Below are 27,863 nucleotides of genomic sequence, written 5' to 3'. Positions count from 1 at the left end.
GCTAAACTCTAACCTCTTCTCTCTCATTTGCTCATGGTGTAATCAATGCTTAATTAATCAAAGATTAGTGGCTGATTTGTTGATTAATCTCTTTTTTTTTTTTCATATTTCCCTCTTGTTTAAGCATGCTACTAAGTGTGTGTAGGCTTGTGTAGAGTGTTGGTGCCCGGTGTGGTCATTCTATGCTATTCTATGCTCATTGTGTGCTTGATTAGAGTTGGATTAGTGATTGATTAGAGAGTAGTGCGTGATGACGCTTGTGTGTGAGAGATTAGGCCGAATGGTAGAGTAAGTAGTGTGCTCACTCCTCGTAGCAACATCATACCCACTCCGTAGCTTTCTTTGTGTGTAGGTTTCACCCTCTAATCCTCCATTTGGCACACACAAGCCACTTGTGTGTTTCTATGCCCTAGCCGGATCCTGCTCCTCGGATTGACATTATGTTGATGTCCTCCCTATGCTAGGATGACGTCCCAACATTGGCGCCGCCGGGGAGCGATTGCCTAAGCTAGAAGTGCCATTGGTGTGATTAGGAGACACTAATTTCCCTATTTTTTTTTTTTAATTTTGTTAGTTTTTAGATTAGGTGTGTTGATTGATTGAGTGGCTTTTAGTGTGATTAGTGCTTGGGTTAGCATTGATTATGCTTAGAACATCACAAAACAACCCACACACATCATTAGCTCTTGATTTTGATCACTAATTTTGACCATCAAATTCACTAATGTTCACTAATTTTCCCTAACTTTGATGCTAATTTCCTGTTGATTGACAACTGTTTTTTGTGCTGCACACAAGTAGAAAGTGAGTTGGGTGTATGGACAACATGTCTATGTGATCCACACACTCATATCCTACTCCATTTGTGCGCAAATCGTAGCCGAAATCACCTATTAATCACTAATTTTCACTAATTTCATTCACTAATTTTTCACTAATTATTTGGGCATTTTGCAAAGTGCTGATTTATATTGATTATTTGATGCATGTCCATGATGATTATGTGTTTACATTCATGCTAAATGGTGCTACACATTGATTTTTGTGTTGGTTGTGTGTAGGTAATTTTACGGGATCGACACACACACACACACACACACACACACACACACACACACACACACACACACACACACACACACACTAGTGTGTTAGGCACTAATCAAGTGCTTAATCGCTGAGTTTGTGGCTGATTAAGGTGCTGAAATTAATGCTAATTCTCTGATTCTAGGTGCAGGTTTGGTTCATGAACCATGTGCATTCATAAAATGCAAAACTAGGTGCGGTTTATGCCCGCTTGTGTGTAAGCGGAAGTGCCTAATTTGGAGGAATCCCAATCCTCGAGCGAGTACTTCCGAGCGAACAAGAAACCGAGCGAGCATAAGCAATGTAAAATATTAGATCAAGATCTCCATAGTTACTCTATAGAGTATAGTGTAGCAAAGTAACCATGTTGCATCTCAAATAGTCTCAAACAAAAGACCCACACTCTTCCACACTCTTCCTTTAATGTGTTCAGACATATTAAAAGAGTCTCAAACAAAAGAGCCATACTCTTCCTTTAATGTGTTCACACACACATTGATACAAGTCTTTTCCTTGCTTCCGAACCATCTTCTTGAGAATATTCCAAAACTCTATTTGTGCAAACTTATTCTCCATGGTAAATTCACATGTTGCAATTGTCGTAATTACGGGCACAAATAAACCAAGAGATGGTAACTCAAATGCCACATGTCCGTCATAATTCATAGGTAGCTCTTGAACTTGAAAGATATCCTTTGCTTGCTTGAGTGCCATGTGACGTAGGCTGCTTTGTGAAGGCATTGCATACAATATACCAACTACTTTGGAGGGACCATGGGACTATTACTATCGTGTCCTTCATTCCAATGCCTTTATAGAGAGAGAGAGAGAGAGAGAGAGAGAGAGAGAGAGAGAGAGAGAGAATGAGGTTCGTCTTCCATAGTTGCGAGATCACAATCGAGGAATCTTTTCTAAAAAACCAACCTTTTTGGTCGCGCGTCAAAATGAATTTGATGCACCGATGCCCTTGTTCAGCATTCCCTACCTCCACCTTCTTCTAGAATTCCACAAAAGTGGGCCTGACTCCGCCACTGGCAGCGAGCTCTGCATGGTAGGGGTGTGCATGCTCTCAACCAATCTAGCCAATTACGTTATCTCTCGCTCCTCTCAGACTCAGTCCCGCCTATATAAGTCACTCACATTGCTCGAAAAAAACCTAGGTGTAGTGTAACAAAAACCTAGGTTTAGTGTAACCCCACCTACAAATTCTGAGATTTACCTCTAATTTTTATAGTTGGTGAGAAAACCTCCAAAATTTGAAAAAAATTAGTATAGATTGGTATAAAAACCTTCAAATTTAGTCAATTTACCTCAATTGTTTCTAACATGTAGGTTTGACAAGTTTTTGGAAAAAAAGTTTTTTTCGAGCACTGGTCACTCACTCTCAGCGGTCAAGTTTAGTGAATTTTGAGTGTCGTACTCGCAAGGCTTCTCTCTGTCACGCACTTAGAGTCTCAAAAGCAAGTCGGACTGTGTGTGTGTGTGTGTGTGTGTGTGTGTGTGTCTTTTTTTTGGAAAAGACTTTAGAAAGACATTTCCAAAACATCAGATACAAGCCCGTTCAAAAGACTCAAAATTCACTCAATGTCTATCCAACTGATAGCTTCAACCACAGTGGAAATGCTCCTAGCATGCGTCTTGTAAGAGCTCTATGATAGAAGTCAAAATTCATGAGCCTTCTTCCTCTTCTGGCTTATGCACTAATTAGATACCTGTCTACTTCCTAACAGTGGGAACATTGGTATGCTGATTCTGGTTCTGCATATGCTCCTTGCATCTAAACCTTTGTGGTGGCTCTCGAACTCTTCTCATTGTATGGGATCTCACATAGACAACGTGAGTGAATGTCACATGAAACACAGTACCGCATTTTGGCGTAAAGCTTGGGAAGTGTGTACCCATCATAAAGGCAAGCATCTTGCATATCTCGCACAGCAGATTGTTCAACAATGTTCCTTGCAAGAAACCACTTGAAAACCTTGTCCTTGGGCACACATGCCCACCATTGGAGCACTTGATGGGGTTGGTGTGGCCTCTTCCATGCTTGTTACATCCACCGTTACAGCGCTTACCATCATGACTGCTTATGCTGCAACTACTTTTGCTTCCTCTTTGACGTGGCCATATCTCTCTCTCTCTCTCTCTCTCTCTCTCTCTCTCTCTCTCTCTCTCTCTCTCTTTTATATAAAGAAAAAGTAGTCTACATTCAATCTTCGCTAGGCTTACTGTTTCTAAATTGTTCCCATGAGGTCACTGGATACACCTTTACTACAAACTGTCTCTTGACCTGGAGATGCCCCCATTAGCGCTTTGCAATAGTATTTTAGCCTTCATGACAGAAACGCCCTTGAGTATAGAGGCAGTCACGGTGTTGATACTGATGGTGCTTCTCATGTTCATCGCTATGTCCTCGGCGACGTGCTCTTCTTCATCGTTGCAATCCGTCGCATAGGCATCAGCGGGGGAGGGTGAGTTGCAGTATGAGCCTCTATATTGTAGGATGCCCTTTTCTCCATCAATGTAACAAACTGAGAATTCTATTGTAGCCGTATTGAGGAGGTGGATTTTCTAGCGTAGCAAGATCCCTTTGGAAGGGGACATCTCTGCAAATCCTTATACAAAAATCCTTTACAACTAAATTGAGAAGAAAAAAAGGCATTGTCATCCGCCTACATGTTAATAGAAGGGAAGATCTGACCACCAACCTCTTTGATCTTCTTCTCCGCAATCTTAGAGAAGAAATTGGATTTAACGACCAGAGGAGTGGGGGGAGCATTGCCTTTACCTAGCACCTTGAAGTACCCGAACGGTGTGACATCCAGCAAGGGCCCCTTTCGTTTCGGAGCAGATTTTGCAGAGTCGGGCAGAAGCAAGAAGAGATGATCCACATTCACAATGGGACAGTGAAACTTGTTCATTGTCTTGTGAAAGTAGCACATACCTACCTTCCCAAAGTACCTAGGGTGATATTTGTCGAACAGAATGCGATGGTGGTGCATACCTCTTGCATTACCACGACCTCCGGGATGCTTTTTGTGCTTGCCAATTCTTCCTTGTCATGCACTGATGTGACCTCTCTTCTTCCTGTTCTTCTTCAACCTGGTTCTCATTGCGGCCTTCCTACTCTCGCACCGCCACTTGGCTGAGTTCTTTGCTGCTGTTGTGGGCCAGTGTACTGAGGACGAGCCTGTTGAGCACCTGGATATTGCGTCTGAGGTAGCTGGGTGCCATGATATTGAGACTGAGCATGCTGGCCAGCACTCGGATACTGTGATTGAACACGTGAAAATTGTGGTTGCAATAGCGGGACCCCAAGATAATGTGGTTGTGCTTGCTCGGGAAGTGTAAATCGTGGCTGTCGCTCCTGGATATTGCGACTGAACTGGCATATAGTATGGGGCACTCTGCATGGGATGGATTCCTCCATAGATAACGAGTGAGTATTTACCAACTTGCTCTCTAGCAGAGGAAGTCTCTCTCTCTCTCTCTCTCTCTCTCTCTCTCTCTCTCTCTCTTTTGGGTATACAACTCTAAAACTTCTAGGTAGGCTTTGCAATACACAAAGCAGACCTAAAAAAACCACCACACAAAATTTCCAGCCAAAAAGTAACTCGTTTACATAAGTATTTCAGGCTCTGAAAAATTTCAGGCCATCAAAGCCGCAAGTCCTGAGACCGATATACGATGTAATAGCCACAACCCGTGCCTTGGCCAACACGTGCCTTGGCCCTCTTTCTCCTACCGACTCTGTAGCTAGCACCCTCAAATGCCAAAACCAAAACAGCCAGTGTCACTGAAATTTCTTCTGATGAGCTCATACTCTTTCACCTTCAAGCCACTCTCAAGGAGCTGCATGGCCTTAGCTCCCCGAACAGTTACATAACAGGCAATCTTTTCATTCCTCCTGATTCCAAAAGACCTCACGAGCCTTGGAAAATACTGGAGTTTGCCCACTTAGTTGCTCAAGAACCTTAGCAGCCCTTGTGAGACGATCACCACTCTCACCGATTGATATGTTCAGCACAAGCTTCTGCACTTTGATCTCCCGCATGGGGTTGGCATCCTTCTTCTCTGCTGAGACGGCCACAGTTGCGATGAGAAGAAGCCCCCACTGATCTTGCTGATACCCTGTTGCGAAAAATCTCTCTCTCTCTCTCTCTCTCTCTCTCAAAACTCAACTCTTTCAAGGAGCGCGCACCGGCGCGCGCTCCTTGAAAGAGTTGAGTTTTGAGAGAGAGAGCTCAGAGAGGCCGGTGCGCGCTCCTTGAAAGAGTTGAGTTTTGAGAGAGAGAGAGCTCAGAGAGGCCGGCGCGCGCTCCTTGCAAGAGTTGAGTTTTGAGAGAGAGAGAGAGCTCAGAGAGGAGTGAGTAGTCACCTTATAATCCAAAAATGCCGGTTAAAAGAAAGGGGAAAAGAAGAAATTCCGCCCCAAAAATAGAGAAAAATAGTCGAAAAGACGGGTGAGCAGTCAGCTTAATATTGTGCCGTTTTCAATTTTTAAAATAGTCAGTTAAAAGCAAGGGGAAAGAGAGAAATTCCAACCCAAAAATAGTCGCGGTCATATTCTTGAGAATGTGCACACATACTCCTCGATGCTATGTGGATGCAGTGACACTTGCGTCCTCCTCCTTCCTTCAAGGTTGGGGGGACTGAAGATCCTAGCCATCCAATCAGGGCGTTTGCAAATTGTGGAATCTAACCAACCGTTCGTCATAGATGTCTGACAAGTTAGCACGTGGAAAGCTCTTGCCATTCCACTAATCAGGTTAGTCCAGTTCAGCAGTGGGAATACGGTCAACTGCCGACACATCAGCGCTCGTAATCCCCTCAATTTACTCATTGTCACCCGTTCTAAGGGATTGTCTCCTCTAATCATTGCCCATTATGATTGCCAGTCATTTCATGAATGACCCGCAATTCAAGAGCACTCAAGGACTGTAGAATCGGACAGATGGTGCACAATCAAGACTCAGTGGGTTCTTGAGGCAAATTTGCACCAGATATCTGGGCTGTACACTGCTGAATAATCAACCCAGTACGTTAGTGTTGGCCCCCCTCCCCCCGACGCTTGAAGGTCGGGAATGGTCGCCTACTGACCATTCCCAATGTAATCAAGGCTCCCGACCTCCGCCGATTGCCCATGATTGCCCATGATTAACGAGAATGGTCAGTAGGAGACATTCCCTACACCTACTTCAACCCGTCTCGACAGTGAGAAGATGGGCACCATAGCCTACCTTTTGTGGTTCTATTTCAAGCTCTTCACCTTCCAAAGGTCCATTTTTGTCTAAATGCTCCCTTTTTCATCTAAATGTTTATGCTAGCTTATATATGTTCTTTTAAAATAATTGAGAAAATGGACCAAAGAGGACACGTCCCCACCTTCTCTGGCTCACACCATACCTCGCAGGCACTATAATCGATTGAATGAGCAGGACTGCTATAGCTATGCTTGGACCGTGTAGCTATAACTTTTACATGTTGTATCTTACAATCTTTTTAGTACAAATTTTTCATCTCCCTCATAGATGTAATCTCACTCTTGTCGTCCTCTGTATGTAAAATCAACCTTGCCTTCTCCAACATTGCATCAATATGTTCTCAGGTTCCATCAATGAGCCGCTATTACCCAACAGATCAGTCACTCATCCAATGACATTTGCTGGCTAGAGACGTGCCCTGCGCTTTGGCCTCACCTACACTCTGACTTTGCTCACTCTATCGTGGCATCAATATCTCGACCTTCATAGTTGGTGAATTTTGCTACTTCACATTGTGCAGAGTCTTTGAGAGGTCTCAACGCCTCAAAAAATATCCGGTAAGGTTAACTTGGAACACGTTCGACCTTCCATATGCTTCACGATCTTCAAATTCTTCACATCTTTACAAATTGTTTACTTTTCATCTTACAAATGTCGATGACTTTGCAACATTTTTCTTTGTTCTAAGATTAGAGAGGCCTACTTGCTGGCTACTCTCATAATTGCATTGTGAAAATTCCTCCTATTAATCTGACCATGCAAGCCACTGTAGCACTCGATTGAATTTTTCTTCTTCTTTTGCTTGCTCCTCAGTCCTAGCATTCGCAACAGGGTTTTGCTCCATGGTAGTGTGTCCCATGAGCTCTTAGCTAGTTTCTGACCAGTTTAGCTATTGGCATGAGGCCGAATCATCCATGCACGTGCGTAGAAATCTCAAGAACTCCATAGCCATCTCCTTCTTCACAAAGCTTATCTCAAGTGAGTAAGAATCCCTTTCACATTGTGTGTTTTGAGTTATATACTCTCTAGGCTTTTTAGAAGTGGTCGGGCACTCAAATGGCCAAACTCACTTAATCTCTATCTGCACTGCCTAGGATCTAAATATAGTTCAATGTTTACAACTTGGAACTCTTGATGAGCCCAAAACATAATTACAACCCGCATTTGCGGTCATTTGACGGAAAATCCTAAAACTTAAGTGACCGTCAATGGTGACCGTAACTCCATAGATAGTGATCAATTCCAACTCTTCTCTGCATCTGTTGCTTGTATTTGCTTCATCTTCATCTTTACTTCGCATCCGCATCATCTAGCCTCGTTAGCATTTACTAAAAATAGTAAATAGCATCTTTGACTGGTCCGTTTGGCCATTGTTGACTTAGCCGCCAAACACTCCCCTTATCCAATTTCAGTGCACGTCCTCGTGCACTGCCTGGTTGGCTGGCACTGGAGAGATTTGAAATTGGTGGTGAATGTTGTTTTGAAGAGCTGTAAGCTGTTGGGTTGACTTGTTGGTGTAATATGAGATTTGGCATTTGGGTTCAAGTAAAAGCAATTGGCTTGAGTATTATGGGAATAAAGCAAAATAAAAGCTAGGTATATTACGTTAGGGTCTAGAAACCCTGGATTACCAATGGGGAAAAACCTCATGGGAAAAAGTGTCCAAAGGTATGTGATCTTATTATGGGAATATACAATGATGGGTGTTTAGGGACTGAATTGAGTGGGCTTATATAAATAACATGAAAGTGAATTGTTTAAGCCTTCTGTCCCCTTAAAAGGGTCGATGATCTACCTTGAGTCTGGAGTTGCTTTGTTGATGAATGTACCTGCAAGGTGAGTGCATGGGTGTAACAATAAAGAGTGCGTAATGCAAATATCCAATTATGGGACATTCGATATGCTTGCATAGATTTATGCATGGGTAAGATTATGTTGTACGAGAGAAGTGTATTGATGGGTGCTCCTCAGAGTTAATGCAACTAAAAAATATAAATTAAATTCACTTTACTAGCTTCCACTACTCTTGAGAAGGGTGTTTGATGCAATGGTTTCCACTCTCCTAATGTGCACAAGTGCGTGTGTGTTTTGTTTTGAACACTTCGCCTCTCCACCATGATTAAAATAATGCACTGACTATACTCACCTATCCAGAATGAGCGACTTGATATAATTACGCTCAACTCTTCCAGCTTGAGCTGTAGACTAATTAGCTAGACTCATAGACCACACAAAAATATTAGGACTTGAAGCTTAGGGCTAACAATTTGCTCATTTATTGGCTCAGCTGCCTGACTCTTGACTCTTCTTTTTCCTTCTTTTTTTTGTGGACTTGACTACTGTCTTGAGCTCTCAACAAAGTATATATCTAGACATTTAGAGCTCAGATCCTCAAAAAAGAGGGTTATTAAAGGACCATATTGGCAAAGTAGGTTTTTTTCTGCCATACCTGGGTGACCTTGGTTGTCAAAATTCCGTGATTTAACTTTTGGTCCATTCTCTGAGAAGATTGGCTAGTTCCATTTTGTTGGAAGTGGGAGATGATTTCAATCTTCTTCTGCTCATTTGTCTGCTTTGGCACCCATATGTATCTGCTATTTGTTGTTGGCTTATTTTTACAGACGAAATATTGACGTTTTGGACATGTATCCTTGAGTTGTCGGTGTTTGTAGCCGAAATTATCTTCAAGTTGTTTAAAATCTAGTCTTGGTGCCTTGGGTAGCCAAATTTGTTTTTGTCCTTTGTAATATCCGTGCGCTTGAAGTATATTTGATGGCACAAATATTTTTGTATGTACTTTTGTATTCAATTGTATCTGTTCCGTGCCATTTTTGGGAATCACGATTGGTAAATTCCCTCAAAGATATGTAGGCCTTCTAGATTGCGAATCATTTTTGAACTTGTTTCTAGCCCTGCTGTTCGATATCCTCTTTTGAGTTGAAATTGATCTTGATTTCCATGTTTGTTCTTTTGGTTTGAAGCCATTTGCTACTGTATAGCCTGATATCTTTGGTTTAGGTAACCAAACATTTGGTTGACCACTGTAGTAGCCTTGCTCTTCTAAGTTGTACTGGGAGGCAATCCATCCTATTTGTTTACCTGAATTGTTTGGACTAGGATCATTTCCCCAAGCTGGATCTTTGACATTGATGTCATTGGCCGCAACATAGGTTTTGATGTGCTACTTGTGTCTTTGTTTACTCTGGGTTGGGTATTTTGGCTGAAAGACCTTTTTATACTTTAGTCTAGATTGTTGGTCTATCTTTCCCTGGGGTGTTGAATCCACTGCTACTCGCATTGATTGTTTAGCTGCATTTGCGACTTCCTTTTTGGACTTCGTTGCTTGTGGATGACATGCTTTGGTGATTTCTGCATCTAAACTGACTTGAACAGTCCTTTGTGCCTCTATTTTTGACAATTTGTTTGAGTCTTTAGTTTCCTCTGCCAGCTGGACAGAAGTATGCTGACTCTTTTCTCCAGATGCAATGCTTACCGTGGCCTTTGGTTCACATTGCTCTTTATTGATGTGTTAGTACGTCTTTTGATAGGCTTCATGTGCTTGATGCACCATTTGCTTCTGATTGTTCAAGTTAATTGTGATTTGTGTCACCTTTGGTTATGTGGCATCTTCCATTGGCGAGACAATATTAAGATCTGACTTTATGACCGCCTCTGCCTTTTGATTCAAGTCTTCCTTTGAACATATTGAGACGTCTGTTTCGTGGCTTTGAGACTTGATCTCTGGCTTTGTTGAATTCTGATGTACATTCATTAGCACTGAACTATATGTGCTATTAGCATTATTATGTAGAATCTTTGATTCCACATTTCTGCTTGTTGAAATCTTCAGTGGCAAGTCCTTGACTGCCCATACCTGTTCTGGTTCTGGGTCACAGATAATTTCTTCATCCACTTCCTCTGACATTGGCTCGTCCATTGCATCTTTGTTGTATCTTTCGACTTCAAGCCTGAAAAATTCCAAGCTATTTGAGACCATCTTTTGTAGCTGATCTTTTTTGTCAGCTTGATTTTCAATCAAAATATCATTGACGCCTTTGACCTCCAATATTTTAGTCATCAGTTTGTCTCTGGTATCCTTTGACAAGATATGCTTTCTTTCTGGCGACTTTCGATTTGGATACGTCGGCTTTAATGATTCTGCTGCTTACAGTATGATACTGTCTTGGTTTTGCTGCTTCATCATATCTAAGTGCATCTTTACTAGGCAATTGGGTATTAGATGATTAATGCCACATTCGTAGCAATGCACATCTATTCCTGTTTGTTCTATACCTGGTCGAGGTATCTGTCCATAATATTGTTGGTATCATTGCCCATAGTATCTTTGATCAAATATGTCATCAGCATGGCGTGTAGATACTTAAAAACCAACACTGACGCTGGCTTTGACTGATTGCCCTTATCTTTTTCAACTGTGGCATTCTCAATAAGCTTGTAATAGCTTCCATTATAACCCTAGTAGATGGTCGTTTCAGCCCCTGCTTTAGTAACCAATTTTAATTCTATGTCTGTTATCAACATGTAATCTTTTATATGTGGCTTCTGTATAGTCTTAGGACTCTATTGTCGATTCGATCCTGTATTTGGCTTCTGTTGTCCGCTGAATTGTAAGAGAGCATTGTGACTCTCCTTTGCTGTTTGCAGTTGATAGGGTTGTCCTGATTGCAGTAAGTGAGGTGGAGATTGAGCTCCCCCCATCCGAGAGTGTTCCCTATCTGTAAGAGACATCTTTCTTATGCCAGATGTGGATATTCTAGCTTTGTCATCTAGCTCAGCTGATTGAGCTAGGTCTTTGTGAAGTCGTGCTAACTCAATAGCTGATTCTTCCATTGATTGTACGTGTGTTTGTGTTGGTACATTTTGTGGTGCATGTGTAGTGTTCTATACCTGTGAATGTTGTGTTGTGGCACTCATCTGTGTAATGAAAGGAGTTGAATTGTGCTCATACAAATTCAAAGTCTGATCATGTGTCAGTGGAAGCCTAGAGCTTTTAAAGTGCACTTCCCTATCTTCTAGTGATTGACTTTGTGCAATAGTGGTAGTGTTACCAATATTTACCTGGTTAGATATCATTTCGTCATGTGTCCGTTGCTCAATTTGGTCTTGTGGAGTTGAAGGTGACAAGATGAAAGCTGCAGCTGCTTCCGATAATTTATCTACAATAAGATCTAATTCATAGCATCTTCCTTCTATATCATAGCTCTTGTCTCCAATGCGCGTTGTCCATAGTGTCCTAGGAGCTGACTCGCTAAATGTCCTTACCCGCATGACTTGAACCCATCTTTGTCCATCAGAATCTACATAAATTGGATCTTTCCATCTCGTTTCGTGGATCCAATGAAGGGCTATTGGTTCAGGTTGCTTGTTGACTTCTGAAGTGGTTGAAGGCAACTGTCGTTTACACATGGCTTCAAGGAATTCCTTTCTGCTGATGACTGTGTCTTTATTTTTTGGCAGATTGATTAGTAGGCCCCGTCTCTTGAGTGATTTCTCTGTTCTGAGCTACCATTGTATCTGCATTGGAAGCTAAAGGTAAGCTCATTATCAAGCGGTAAATATTACCACTTGTCGACATGTATTCGTAACCCAACTTTGAACCATCTTCATGAGCTATCAAGCATTGATCTGGCTCTTCCATTGCTTGTTGAGGTTTTTCTGCTTTGTACCATCTACCCTCCATATCTCTATAGAGACTACTACAGTTTTTGTCCTTGTAATTTGACTTTATCAAGTGCATAGTGACTCGACAACTGCTAACCTCTGGAAGATCTTGGCGGTGCAATTTTATTATGTCCAACTCACTACCTAGTTTGAGCTTCATGTACACGGATCCCAAACAATCTTCCATTAGGCTCTTTTGTGAATTAGCCATGTTGGTAGCTTTTTCTACTTCCACAACCTGTATTGTCAGGCTTTTCAGCGCATTTTTCTTGGACTTTAGATAGCGATTGTCTGCATCATCCATGTAGCATGGAAAGTCTTGGAAATGACCTATTAACTCCAACCTGATGCCAACTGATTTGACTATTATTAATGAGCTTGAAGCTGCATCATAACTGCTTTGATTTGAAGATGTTGCCATTGACTGTGGCTGTTGCATCTTCTGCTCCATTTTTCTTTCAACCCTGTTACTGACCTACTGAGCACTTGTATTCCCCTTTTTCTAGCCTCTCCAACGGGTGACCAGTGGTTTTCCTAATTCAAAGCTCTCTGCTAGGCTTAGCTATGATCTCGACGATCTGATTTACCTGTATAGCTGTAGCACTAGTTGGCAAGATACTTACCACTGTACTGCAACGACTACCCTTGCCTTTGTGATACCTCGATTCCAATTGATTGAGTGGTGAAATTTGCTCTTAAATCTGCAAAATTATAGATTAGCAACGCACTTTTGACCTGAACTAAATCGATCTCAATTTGCCTGTTGACAGCACACTCTATATGACGTTTAATTTAAATTAAACCACCACGTAGGTGACCATAGGTCATCCTACTTCTGAAGTGTATTTGTCCACAACTTTTTCTTTTCCGGCCTCACTGTCACCCTTATCCCTGGCACACTCAATTTTTCAGCTTCAATTTGCTCTTTTGATGACTTGCACGAAAAATTGTGCCTGGCAATGCTAAATTTCCAGCCTCCTTAAGGTCACTACCATTCACTGCAGCTGCTTTTTCCCATATGTATTACCACGTCATCATTAGGCGTAGGTCTAGATGCCGTATGTAGTACTAAAATGTATCAAGCAATGCCAAACCCAAACTTTCAATGCACACCCTCGATGATCACATCCAACTAGCACCCATACAACATGCCTTGGTAAAATCGCTCGATAATTGGTGCAAAAAGGAATGTGGTATGCTAGATAAAAATGTCAAGCTCAACCACGAATCCACAATTTTAGTACAACCTTGCCAACAAAATTCAATGATCAAATAGAATTCCATATTCCATGCTCTCTTCTAGAGAATTTTTACGTACACAGCAAGAGAGAAAGAGAGAGAAAGATGTTGACCGCTAAATCCGTTTAAAAAACAATTTTTGTGCTAAGAGGAGGATCAAAATAAAATTCTTTTCCTTTTTCTTGCACTTGATCATCTCAATGCTAGGCTTGCATCTTTTGAGCTCGCCTCCGACTTGTGCTCAAGATTTTTCCTAAATTCCCCAAGGTGGAGATAAAGAGGGTGGGAATAGCCTCTTTGTTTTTTTTTTTTTTTCATTTTCATCTATAGCTTGCTGGCATCGAAAATTTGGTCGAGTCCCGACTGTGGCGGACTGAGGTATGCATAGATGCCGGGGTGGCAGAATCAGCAGCGCGTGCGTGATTTTCAAGCCAAGCATGGCGGGGTGGGCCAGCTACAGAAGGTGCTATTGACTGCGTTTTGCAAATGGGGTCAGTTGACCCAAGGTATAGCGCCGAGCTGTTTGCTGCTTTTGTGTGTGTGTGTGTGTGTGTGTGTGGTGAATACGCAAAGCCAGGAAGCACAGCCGACAAGGCGGGCAAGTGGGCCAGCAGCGTAGCAAGACTTGGCGGGTACAACGCGCATAGGAGGTCTCCAGCCATCACGTGTGTAGGATAACTAGGCAGCAAAGGCGTAGGATGCCCGCCGCAGCAGTGCATGCGTAGGATGTCTCGGCGGACAGCACACGCGTAGGACAACTCGGCCAGCTCAGCGCGTAGGAATATTCGGCCAGCTCAGCGCAAGTCATGGCGTGTAGGTAGGCGGCCACCTTCGGTCAACGCGTGAGCAGGAGGCAGGTGAGTTTTTTTTTTAATAACAAAAAAATCACACAATTAAATTAAAAAACACACATAAAACAAAAAATAAATACAAAAACACATTAAAAATTCCAAGAATCATACAATAATTCAAAGATCACAAAAATTCAAAAACTCTTACAAAAATAAAATAATAAAATACACAAATAATCAAAAAACACTTACAAAATACCAAAATGAACACCAATAATAAATAAAAAAACACAAAAAATCTAAAAAACACTCAAAAAATCAAAACATGCACAAAATTACTAAAAAACACAAAAAACATAAAAAACACACAAAAATAATTCTTAAAAAAACACAAAACAATCACAAAACACAAACAAAAAGAGAAAAACACAGAAAAATAATAAAATACACAAATATAAATTAAAAAATATCAAATCTTATCAAACAAAAAACCTAAAAATGTAAAAAAAATTAAACTAACACGCAAAATCACTCAAAAAACAAAAAAATTTGCCCCAGCACTCCACAATTCACCCGAATTAAGCGATTTATCAATTTTCTTAGCATAATTAGCACATTTGAGTAAAAATTGCCAAAAATTCTAGATCAGCCCACCGACCTAAACATTCGCAATCAAGCAATCGAAACACCGAAATTGATCACTTACTTAATCAAAATCGCACAAAACATCATTCTTTAAGCACACAAATCGTCTCGAAACTGCGCTTAAATGAACACAAAAATCACCCTCTCTTGCACGATGACCAATCACACTCAAAACAGCATTTTGCATCAATTAAACATCAATTCGAGCATCCAAATCTCAAATTTAATCAATCATTAACACAGTGAGTTTCTCACGTATATATACATGTCACCATTGCTAGCAAAAATATGTTGTTTTGGAAACTTAAATATAGATCGATTGAATAGCGTAGTTCACAAAGATGGAAGATGCGACTCCTTTCCATTTTGGATCATTGTTTGGAAAAATTTAGCAGATGTTTAGAAGGCCATAATTTGTTTGCGGCAAATTTCAATCTCTTTTGAGCTTGTGTTTTCTCAAGACAAGGTGGTAAAGAAATCTTACTAGTTGGCATGGATGAGGGAAAGAATTGCATCGTATTGACATCGCATTTTTTTGCAGATGATAGAGACTTGCCAAACCAAGAGCTACCATGTATGTCCACTAGGAGGAGCGCTAACAAGTGAGAAAAGATGCTTAGATTCTCTCTCTCTCTCTCTCTCTCTCAAAAAAAAAAAGAAAAAAAAGAGAAACAATATCACTATCACCGACTTTTCTCATCATATACAAAAGATCTTTACGACAAAATGTTGAGGTTGGAGAATCCCCAAGAAAAAGTATTTTCACTTTTAGGGACCAAAGTTGACTAGATTTACTTCAATCTTTGACCTTTTTTTCTTCTCTTTCACTTCACCTTGCACATTCTCCCACTTAAGTTTTAGTCCTCATGAAAACCAAGCCCACGTGTGAGCACAATTAAACTACCTTGTAGGATATGTTCTCTCTCTCTCTCTCTCTCTCTCTCTCACACACACACACACACACACACACACACACACACACACAAAACTCTCTGAAAAAGTCTACGTCTCTTTTAAAAAAAAAAAATCAAGAAAAAGATCCTTCTATTAGTTACTGAAACTTCCTATAGGGCTACAACCACCTCTTCAAGAGAGGGCTACAACAACCATGATGGGAGACTCTCCCATTGAAAAAACCAGCATATGTACAATGGGGCTAAATCAAGAAATGGGGGAGGGAAAAGCCACATAGGTGGTCGGTAATGCCATCAGAGTACACCGTAGACCATGGTGTAAAAAGTCCCAGGACGCCAGAGTCAAAGGAAAGCCTCTCTGCGTTCCCACATGCGGTCGGAGCTGTCATGTAGTCCCTCAAGCTGTCCTCTGAGAGAATGGATAAGTTCTAGCCAAAAATCGCGAACAGTCTCTGTTGGTGGCATAGGGAGAGCCTCAAAGATGCGGAAGCAACGAGCCCGCTTGATGAACCAAAGTGTCAGGCCACTGATGAGCTCCCAACACTCCTCTCTCTCACTGCACCACTCTTGTGGAGTAAGCTCTGTAGTAGTAGGCTAGAGTGCGTCTCTTTCAATTTTTAGATTTCAAGTCTCCTAAAATATAATGCTAAGAGCCCATTGAAAACTCAAAACAACCAATTGAAGGGAGGGAAAGAAGGATAAAATTCGGTTTGAAAATTTAAGAAAATAGAGTTCAATTGTAAAAAATTCCGTTATTCTGAGAAATTTCCTCTATGGATGTTTGTGAAATTAATTTTTCCCGAACACTATTTGAAGCATGTGAGCCGATGCGCTCTCTCTCTCTCTCTCTCTCTCTCTCTCTCTCTCTCTCTCTCTCTCTCTCTCTCTCTCTCTTTGACACACTGATCATACACTCATTAGAAGTATAACAAGCTGACATTTGTCAAAAAATGATTCGTAGGAAAAACCCAGCAGCAGTACCAGAAAGTAAAACTTACTTTAGCAGCACTACATTCCAAAGAGACACCTACCTAAGATTAGTTAAGCTAATTCTCTGGAATCTCAACATCTCCATCGTCAATCTCTGTTTGTAAATCCTTGGGATCCTTGCCATTCACATAGCAACCCACACAAACGTAGTACCAACAATTTCTTGTACTATGCCAGCAAACTCCTTTGCCATTGAACTGGGATGCATCACACCGGCAATCTCAATCATATCATCGAAAGAAATGTTGCCATTGTGCTTGATGTTCTTAAATGTATAAGGAGAAGGAAAAGGAGTCTGCTCTCTCTCATTTGCTCACGGTGTAATCAATGCTTGATTAATCAAAGATTAGTGGCTAATTTGTTGATTAATCTCTCCTTTTTTTTCATATTTCCCTCTTGTTTAAGCATGCTACTAAGTGTGTGTAGGCTTGTGTAGAGTGTTGGTGCCCGGTGTGGTCATTCTATGCTATTCTATGCTCATTGTGTGCTTGATTAGAGTTGGATTAGTGATTGATTAGAGAGTAGTGCGTGATTAAGCTTGTGTGTGAGAGATTAGGCCGAATGGTAGAGTAAGTAGTGTGCTCACTTCTCGTAGCAACATCCTACCCACTCCGTAGCTTTCTTTGTCTGTAGGTTTCACCTTCTAATCCTCCATTTGGTACGCACAAGCCACTTGTGTGTTTCTATGCCCTAGCCGGATCCTACTCCTCGGATTGACATTATATTTATGTCCTCCCTATGCTAGGATGACGTCCCTACATACATCACCCTCACACTTTACATACAATGTGCTTTCTGTTGGACTGTTACGAAAGCCTCGTTTGACCAAATGAGTGTTAGCTTTCTCATACCAAGCACGAGGAGATTTCTTCAATCCATACAAAGCCTTCTTACATCTGTACACTTTTTCCTTTTGTCCTTTTATGACAAAACCGTGAGGTTGCATTACATAAACTTCCTCAAATATGTCACCATTCAAGAAAGCAATAACAATGTCTGATTGATGTACATCCCAACCAAAATGAGCTGCCAATGCACTTAGAAAACACAGTAGTCATACGACAAGTGGGAGCAAAGGTCTCTTCATAATCTATGCCTTTTTGCTGTTGTCGTGCTGTGACACGTACATAGTGGGAACGCATGCTACAAGATCTATCTTGTAATTTTAATATACATAATTATCTTTCCTATAATGTACATATGCATATTTAAGTATAATAATAAGCCTTCTATCTCATCCTATTATTTTTCTCAAGGGTAACCTATTCTTACTTTACCATCAAAAAATACTATGGGAAAAGCGTCAATAGCTCCGCCTCTTTAACTTGGGGCAAAAAGCATTGATTCTTTATTTCTACTATCTCATTATCATCTCACACCATAGTTAGATACTATATCTAACGTAAACTCCAATATATATATATTCTATGTATTTTTCATATTTTTCATATATTTCTTTTTAAATAGATACTAGGAGGGAATCAAATCCTAGTGGGACACTAGGTGGCATGATTTCAAAGATACACTTATTTTAATACATTATTGCAAGCATGATTACAAAACTTTGTCACAAGGAGCAATGTCATGCTTTCATATGGCATGAGGTGTCCTTTGGAATCAAATGAAACTCTAGGCTAAGGGGACCACATGAAGACTTTTGCTGCTAGAAATGGACCCTATTTTGATGATTTTTTTACACAAAGTTCCAAGACGAATTGGAAAACAATTTTAAAATGAAAATCGTAGTTAATGAGCTTAATTTTTTGTCCATATTTTTACTTTTTTATTTGGAGCCACGGTTGAGGAGATATGATCAAAATACTGGACCCCAGTCTGCCCACATCATGCAAGGACAGCTCATTTCCAACTTTTCCAGTTTCTGTTCACACTGGCTCTTCTCTTCTTGTGTAAACCCTTGGGGGTTCTCTTCACCTATAAAAGGGGACCTCTTCTTCCTTGAAAACCACTCAAGAATTCAAGCCATTTATGAGAGGAATTCATGAAGGAGTGAGTAGTAATGCTTAATTGTACTTAGCCATTAACATAAGCCTAAGCCTACACTTTCTCCTAGAGGAAGACTAGCCATCCTTGTAAGCTATCCTTGGAAGATCAAATTTAATCAAAGAAGGTCTTGGATTTTGTGTATCAATCAAAGTTGAATTCTCCCCACTTCTTCTCTCTCCATCAATAATGGTGCCGAAGGGTTTGTCAAGTAAGATGTGTTCTACATTGATGTTTTCTTGATTTCTTGTTGTTTTCTTTTTCATCTCTAATTCAACATATATATATATATATATATCTAATCTCATCTCCTTAACCAAACCTATCTCTCTCACTCTTAGTAATTCATCCTCTCTACAGATTTTAGGTTCTCCTTGCCTACAGGTACATCTCTCCCCGCAGTATCCTTATTGCCTACTGGCAAGAATAGGGCTTGGAAGGGAAACTCTCTTCTGTTCTCTTCTCTTCCCTTCTCTTCTCTCATATCTACATTTTACACATACCCTAGATGAATAATCCACATAGTGATAATTTCTATCGCTTTCACTCTGTACGATCTATTAGAATTAACGTATGGATTAGCCATAAAATACACTTTCAACAACGTATAGTGTTTCTCTTTGGTCCAGAAAGGCTCAATGAAATACTTCTATCACCGGATCCCATTATACTACCTCTCATAGACTATAACTTTTCTTTTGACGTAAGCGTAGTTATCTTGCTATGAACCAAGAGGATTTGTACACACAATTAATCCCAATCACTAGACAAAATATATATATTATGGTAAGCATAAAACTACAATTCCAAAGAACAATTCGTAGCCTATTTGGTCAACCAAGATTGAATGCCGTTAACTCATCTATTAACCCTTTCATATTACCCATGATACGATATGACCATAGGCTTGATGTTTTCATCTTTGTGTTGTTTTGATATTCTCTTTTGTGTTCTTTCTTTGTGTATGTGAGTGCAAGAGAGAGAAAGTGGGATTTCTTTGATTGCACTCCCTTCCAAACCCTAGTCTTCATGGCATCTATGGTTTAACTCCTTCATATAGTTTTTTGGAGTTCTCTCACAAACTCTCACAGCCATAAGCCCGGTGCTTTCCTGGCAAGACCGCAAATTTCTCGACATATTTTTGGTGAACTCGACGCGAAACTGCTAGGGTGAGAGTTGTTGGGTAACCATGGGTGATCATGTTGAGCAACAGGGTATGCATTTTGACCGAGAAACAATGCAAATGTTCCAGGCATTTGCAATGTTCATGCAACAACAACATGTTACTGAAAGAAGGGAGATTTCAGCAACAAAGGCCATACAAGCGGTCATCAACAGAATGGATTAGTTCAATGGCAAAGATGTAACCAAGTACTTACGCGAGTATGTGAAGGAGATGGAGCTGCATCAGGTGTCAAAAGGTGAGATGATTCAAAGCTTTGAGCTAGTTGTTGCTCTAGAAATTAGAGAACATGTTAGGGGAATTAAAGATGGGCATGGGAGAAATGGGGAAGAACTCAAAGTAGCTTTAAAGGAGGAATATTTCATGGAGGAATCTGAGAGAGTGACCAAAAGGACATTCTTAGAATGGGTAGTCAAGCCAAAGCAAGGACTATCAATAACAGAGCTACTTAGGGAATTTGAGCGGCGCTATACACAACTCACAAGGATAGAAAGGGCCACACTAGATGCAGAGAAGACATATCTTTTCTTACAAGCTGCAGGTAAAGAGTTTCAAGAAAATTTGGAGCTTCTTCTTGAAGATAAAGATGCTGAGCAAGGACTAAAGACCGACTGGAATGAGGTTCGAAGGTGCTGTCTCACTGCTTTCCAAACGACAAAGAAGAAGGGACAAGATGGTAGTAAACACTACAAGTCCTTCCACCTCAACTTCTGACAAAATGGTAAAGCCTTCTTTTATCTCTCCTAAGTTTGATGAGTCCATGCTAGATGAGCTTGTGAAGGGAATGCATGACTTGAAGGTGAAGCTTGTAAAGCTTGAAGAAAAAGGCCAACCATCAGGGCCACTTCCTAGGCAAAGACAATAGCCCAAAGAACGGTTTGTTAATAGATGTATTTGGTGTGATAGTACAGACCATGTAAGAAGGGATTGTGATGATTTTAGTGATGCTTTGTCAAAAGATGTTGTCTTTTCTAAGGATGGTAAAATCCTTTTAAGAGAGACAGTTCTACCCTTGAGAACTAACTTTGGGGAAGGGGAGAATGCAAACCTTAGTTGAAGATATGGCAACTAACCGTGCCAGCTCTTCAGTTGAGGCAGCTACTTATGGAGTAAAAATTGAGCATTTTTGTGATGAAGAGGTGATTGACCATCATGGTCAAATTTGGCCAAATGTCATGCAATTAGCTAAAAAGGGAAAGCTTACAAAAGAGATTCTACATGAAGCAGGTGATTGCATACGTCGAGAAACAGGATAGAATGATCCAGTGGACTCATTGTCAGTGCATGCCTACATTACAAAATGCCAACAAAATGAGGCAATTGTAGAAGAGAAGCGCAGACGTGAGAATGCTGATGAAGAACCATCAAAAAGAGCTTCTAGAAGTGGGGGAAGAAGCGACTCAATGCCTTATCAAACACCCTCAACACAAGGAGCATCTCCACCTGAAGTACTCATGGAGGAGTCTACAACAGGAAAGAAGAAAGAGCCAACAAAAGGTAAGACAAAAGGCCCAACTTATAAACTACAATCTGATATTGAGGTTGCTACAGATTTAAAGAAAGTCTTGGAGGAAAGGATCTTGAATAACAAGATTGAGTTTACTCTGGGAGAAGTTCTTGGCATTGCAAAGCGTGAATTCCATGAGGAGATCATTGACATCATCAAGAGGAAGAGGCAAACCCTTGCTGAAGTTTCTCGTCCACAAGTTGAAGGGGAAACCTCAAAGACACAAGGGATGCAACTGCAAAATAAGGAGGATGATGGAGCTGTGGTAGGATGCTACCAATCTAGTGGGAGAGTGAAGCAAGTGCATTTCTCAAATGATGATGAAGAAGTTGAAGATATTCCTAGGAGCTACTATTCACGAAGTCACTGGGCAAGGGCTACTACAGAAACTTTGTTCAAGGTAGGTGATCTTGAAGAGCCATTTTTTGCCTTGATTGACCATGGTTCAGAAATAAACATAATTTCAAAGAGTCTCTACAACAAGTGCAAATGGCCAATGGACACAGATCATGGCTGCATGGTAAAAGTGGCAAACAATTCATCCGGTGAATTGTATGCAGCATGTACAGGTGTGAAGGTGACAATAGGTGATGTAAAGATTGACCAAAACTTCTTTGTACACGATACATCTTCATATCATCTCATCCTTGGACAACCCTACATTGTGGGAGTTCGAATGGAAACAAAGGTAATGGACGATGGTTCAACATATGCTAGGATACGCAACAAAGATGGTAAACGAGCTGTCCAATTTCTCACAGTTTGTGTAAAGCATGAAAGAAATCGTGACAACCTCAGAGATCATCCTCTACCAAAGGTAAGCAAAGAGTTTCATGATCATAGAGAAATGATGGGTTTTGGCCAAGTACCATTGTAAAGCGGGATTGCAGTGGTACAGAAAGAAAAAGGGTCTCGCCTGATCCAAAAATAGGTGAAACTTTCTCAATGAGCTCCTTGGTGACAAGGAATGGATCAGTATGTTTTACAAAACTTGAAGATTTGAAGAGATGTGAGAGGCAATATGTGCATAATGTACAAATAGGCATGAAAAAGAGTGGGTTGCTAAAGCCTACTGAAAATGTTTTGGGTTTGTGTGAACACGTTTCTTTTGTCGATACTATGGGTGAGCTTGATGCTATAATGAGGTCTAGTTTGCATCTTGAAAATGAAGTTGTGGAAGTTTTCTCTATGGAAATGTATCAAGTAATAGAAGACTTTAAAGAAAGCCAAACAGTTGGCCCAGAAGTCCATGTTGAAACTAAATACAAGAGTGTAGCAAAGAAGGTGAAACCAGTAGCTTCACCCTTACCACCCAACAACAGGGAAAAGATTGAGCATGCTTCTTTACAACCAAGTTTGAGGAATCCTAAAAAGATCGGGCATACCTTCACAAAGGAGTCTTTTCAAGAGTTGCAGATTGGTTGCGAGGAGTTTCTAACACAGGAGGAGACAAAGTGCTTCAAAGAAATTCTTTCAAAGCATGGTAAGGCTTTTGCATTTGAGCCACATGAGATGGGATATGTTGATCCTTCTATTGTAGCTCCTATGGTAATTTTCACAATATCTCATGTGCCTTGGAATCTGCGCCCTATTCCGGTTCCAAGGGCTCATTTGCCAAAGTTAGTAGATCTACTGAATGAGAAAATCAAAATGGGAATCTTGGAGCCTTCTTGTGCTCCATACTCAAATAGGTGGTTCACACTTCCAAAGAAGAATGGTTCTCTACGCTTCATTCAAGATATGCAACCAGTGAACAAGGTGACAATTAGAAATGTAGGTACAGGTCCAACAGTGGATGAGTTTGTAGAGGCGTTTGCAGGGAGGGAAATCTACTCAATGGGGGATCTCTACTCAGGGTATGATCAATTTCTGCTTGCAATCGAAAGCAGAGACTTGACAACCATGAGGACACCTTTGGGTTTGGTAAGGATGTGTACCTTGCCACAGGGAGCAACCAACTCGGTTGCACATATGATGAATGGGATGAATAAGGTCTTACGTGACTTTATTCCTCAAATCACAATGCCTTTCATTGATGATTTGCCTATCAAAGGATGTGAAGAAAGTGACAAAGATGAAGCTTTGGATCTCAAGGGATGTTGCAGGTTTGTGGTAAATCACATAAATGATTGTGATAAAATTTTGTCTAAGTTGGAAGAAGTGAATCTTACATTGTCAGGGAAAAAGTCTATGTTTGGTGTCAATGAAGTGCTCATTGTGGGGCACATGTGCGGGCCATATGGTAGGAAACCTTGTCCAACAAAGGTAGATGCCATCCAAATAATGAAAGAAATATGCGCTAGCATCACTGAGGTTAGAAGGTTTCTGGGAGCATGTGTCTTCTATGTTATTTGGATTCCACATTATGCACATGTAGCTGATCCTCTTTATCAGCTGCTTAGAAAGAATCAAAGGTTTAAATGGATAGAAGCACATGTAAAATCCTTGAAAAAGCTGAAGGAGTTGCTCCAGTCAGCAACGACTTTGATAAAGGTAGACTATGAGTGTCAAAGGCCAGTAATTGTGATAATAGACACCAGTCCTACAGGGATTGGATGGGCAATAGGGCAAGATGACAAAGAAGAACACATGTATGTGGTAAGATTTGGAGCAAAGGTACTAAGTGCTCGCCAAAGAAACTATCCACAGATAAAGAGAGAGTTATGGGGTATGGTTACAGCCTTGAAAAGTGGGAAAGAGTACCTAATTGGTGCATGTGTGGTTGTAGAAACAGATTGTCTACCACTTCTTGGGATGATTACAAGCTACTCAACACCAGACATTGCTATGTTGCGGTAGATTGCCTACATTAAGTCCTTAAATCCCGAGTTTAAGCACATTGCAGGTAAAGACAATATAGTGGCAGATATGCTATCAAGGGCAAGGTATGAAGATGAGTCACAAATGATTGATGAGGGAGATGATGTGCACACAAAGTTCTATTCTATCTCTCATGTCAAAGGTAACAATGTCTGTATGACTAATTCACTTGAATTGTTCTTGAAAGATCTTTATGAAGGTGATTGGCTTTCTATTGGAAGCTACTTGAGTACTCTAAAAAAACAGGATGATTGGTCTGAACAAGAATTCAAGAGGATACGCAGGAAAGCATATGGGTACTTTTTAAGGGATGGTTATTTGTGGAAGCATCCTAAACAAAAAGGGTGCCACACCACAACGGGTTATATGTAAAAAAGAGACTCAAGTAAAGCTCATGCAAGAGTTTCATGAGAGTCTATGGGCTGGACACAGGGGTGCGTGGACAACCTTCTCCAAGTTGAAAGAAAAATACTGGTGGAAGGGTATGTATAAAGATGTATCTCAGTTTGTAGAGTCATGTGTAACTTGTCAAATGTATTCAAATGTTCGACATCGTGATGGATTGCACCCTACATATCCACTAGCCATGCACTATAAATGGGTTGTAGATCTAGTCACAATGCCTTTAGGACTCTGGCAGATGAGATACTTGGTTCTTGCTCGAGAGGACCTAACTAATCAGGTTGAAGGAAGAGCATTAAGAGATAAAACCACAGAAGCTGTGTGCAAATTCCTTCTTGATGAGGTGATCTGCCGTTATGGTTGTGTGGGAAAGATCACTGTAGATAGAGGTGAGATGGATGCCGAAGAAGCAAGGGAGTTCTTTTCTAGATTAGGAATCAAGCTTTCTCTTACTACAACTTACAACCCTAAAGGCAATGGAAAGAGTGAAAGAGGGCATCCTCCTATCATTAAAGCTTTGGCCAAGGCTTGCGAAGGAAGAGTTGGTGAGTGGCCAAAATTGTTACCATATGCTTTATGGGCTGATCGTACAACACATAGCTCAGTAACTGGCTACATGCCTGCGGAGCTAATGTATGGTCAAAAGCCAGTGATGCCGATTGAAGATACAATTCCCACATGGAATGTACTACCTTGGCAAGAGGGGCTTAACAGGGAAGATCTCCGTGCACTGCGTATAAGGCATCTAGAGAGAAGACCTGGAGACATTGAAGCTGCAAAAGAACGACTCAAAAATACAAGGTTGAAAAACAAGGACTACTTTGATAAGCGACATCGACTCAGGAGCGAAGCAATTGACAAAGGTGACTGGGTTTTGGTGTATGGTAGTAGCCTTAATAACCAACACACAGTCATGCGTAAGTTTTCAAAAAGATGGTTTGGACTGTATGTTGTAAAGCATGTGCATGCAAATGCTACTTACAGCTTGTCTGAACTAGATGGTACAGAAGTAAAGATTCCCATTGCACGAAAAAGGATCAAAATGTTTAAGAGAAGAGGAGACAATGATCTAGAAGATGTTGATGAGGAAGAAGAGAAAACCACAGGTAAAGATCAAAGTGAAGATGAAGCTTTGGAATCATCGAGTGAAGAAGAAAGCAAGGAACATGTACAAGAGGGCTGATCTTACAAAGAAATAATGTGGCACATATCGCAGGATGTGTAGGTTTAGAGCGGGTGGATGTCGTGCTGTGACACGTACATAGTGGGAACGCATGCTACAAGATCTATCTTGTAATTTTTTAGATACATAATTATCTTTCCTATAATGTACATATGCATATTTAAGTATAATAATAAGCCTTCTATCTCATCCTATTATTTTTCTCAAGGGTAACCTATTCTTACTTTACCATCAAAAAATACTATGGGAAAAGCGTCAATAGCTTCGCCTCTTTAACTTGGGGCAAAAAGCATTGATTATTTATTTCTACTATCTCATTTATCATCTCACACCATAGCTAGATCCTATATCTAGGGTAAACTCCAATATATATATATTCTATGTATTTTTCATATTTTTCTTATATTTCCTTTTAAATAGCTACTAGGAGGGAATCAAATCCTAGTGGGACACTAGGTGGCATGATTTCAAAGATATACTTATTTTAATGCATTATTGCAAGCATGATTACAAAACTTTTTCAAGGAGCAATGTCATTCTTTCATATGGCATGAGGTGTCCTTTGGAATCAAATGAAAGTCTATGCTAAGGGGACCACAGGAAGACTTTTGCTGCCAGAAATGGACCCTATTTTGATGATTTTTTAACACAAGGTTCCAATCTGAATTGGAAAACAATTTTAAAATGAAAATCGTAGCTAATGAGCTCAAGTTTTTGTCCATATTTTTACTTTTTTATTTGGAGCCACGGTTGAGGAGATATGATCAAAATACTGGATCCCAGTCTGCCCACATCATGCAGGGACAACTCATTTCTAACTTTTCCAGTTTCTGTTCACACTGGCTCTTCTCTTCTTGTGTAAAACCTCTTCTTCCTTGAAAACCACTCAAGAATTCAAGCCATTGATGAGAGGAATTCATGAAGGAGTGAGTAGTAATGCTTAATTGTACTTAGCCATTAACATAAGCCTAAGCCTACACTTTCTCCTAGAGGAAGAGTAGCCATCCTTGTAAGCTATCCTTGGAAGATCAACTTTAATCAAAGAAGGTCTTGGATTTTGTGTATCAATCAAATTTGAATTCTCCCCTCTTCTTCTCTCTCCATCAATAATGGTGCCGAAGGGTTTGTCAAGTAAGATGTGTTCTACATTGATGTTTTTTTTTATTTCTTATTGTTTTCTTTTTCATCTCTAATCCAACATATATATATATCTACTCTCATCTCCTTAACCAAACCTATCTCTCTCACTCTTAGTAATTCATCCTCTCTACAAATTTTAGGTTCTCCTTGCTACTACAGGTACATCTCTCCCCGCAGTATCCTTATTGCCCACGGGCAAGAATAGGGCTTGGGAGGGAAACTCTCTTCTCTTCTCTTCCCTTCTCTTCTCTTCCCTTCTCTTCTCTCATATCTACATTTTACACATACCCTAGATGAATAATCGACATAGTGATAATTTCTATCTCTTTCACTCTGTACGATCTATTAGAATTAACGTATGGATTAGCCATAAAATACACTTTCAACAACGTATAGTGTTTCTCTTTGGTCCAGAAAGGCTCAATGAAATACTTCTATCACCGGATCCCATTATACTACCTCTCATAGACTATAACTTTTTTTTTGACGTAAGCGTAGTTATCTTGCTATGAACCAAGAGGATTTGTACACACAATTAATCCCAATCACTAGACAAAATATATATATTATGGTAAGCACAAAACTACAATTCCAAAGAACAATTCGTAGCCTATTTGGTCAGCCAAGATTGAATGCCGTTAATCTATTACCCCTTTCATATTACCCATGATACGATATGACCATAGCCTTGATGTTTTCATCTTTGTGTTGTTTTGATATTCTCTTTTGTGTTCTTTCTTTGTGAGTGCAAGAGAGAGAAAGTGGGACTTCTTTGATTGCACTTCCTTCCAAACTCTAGTCTTCATGGCATCTATGGTTTAACTCCTTCATATAGTGTTTTGGAGTTCTCTCACAAACTCTCACAGCCATAAGCCCGGTGCTTTCCTGGCAAGATCGCAAATTTCTCGACACTGTGCATAACCCTTTGCAACAAGTCGAGCCTTATGGCGATAGATCTCACCATCCAGCTTGCATTTCAACTTGTAAACCCATTTTGTACCAATGGCCTTTTTGCCAGG

At 40.4% G+C, this 27,863-nt stretch overlaps 2 pseudogenes; both read right to left on the bottom strand.

Annotated features, from left to right (window-relative positions):
- Nucleotides 1-3,317: 3,317 nt before the first annotated feature.
- On the bottom strand, nt 3,318-4,196 carry LOC147456404 (large ribosomal subunit protein uL15y-like; annotated as a pseudogene).
- A 543-nt stretch (nt 4,197-4,739) lies between these two features.
- LOC147456403 (large ribosomal subunit protein uL5 pseudogene) lies at nt 4,740-6,238 on the bottom strand (annotated as a pseudogene).
- Between the last annotated feature and the right edge of the window lie 21,625 nt (nt 6,239-27,863).

This window comes from Adiantum capillus-veneris, chromosome 6 (genome assembly GCF_014529385.1).
Source record: "Adiantum capillus-veneris isolate H3 chromosome 6, ASM1452938v2, whole genome shotgun sequence".
Classification (NCBI taxonomy): Eukaryota; Viridiplantae; Streptophyta; class Polypodiopsida; order Polypodiales; family Pteridaceae; genus Adiantum; species Adiantum capillus-veneris.
The sequence above is the reverse complement of the archived record's forward strand: the minus strand, read 5'-3'. Positions and strand labels throughout refer to the sequence as shown.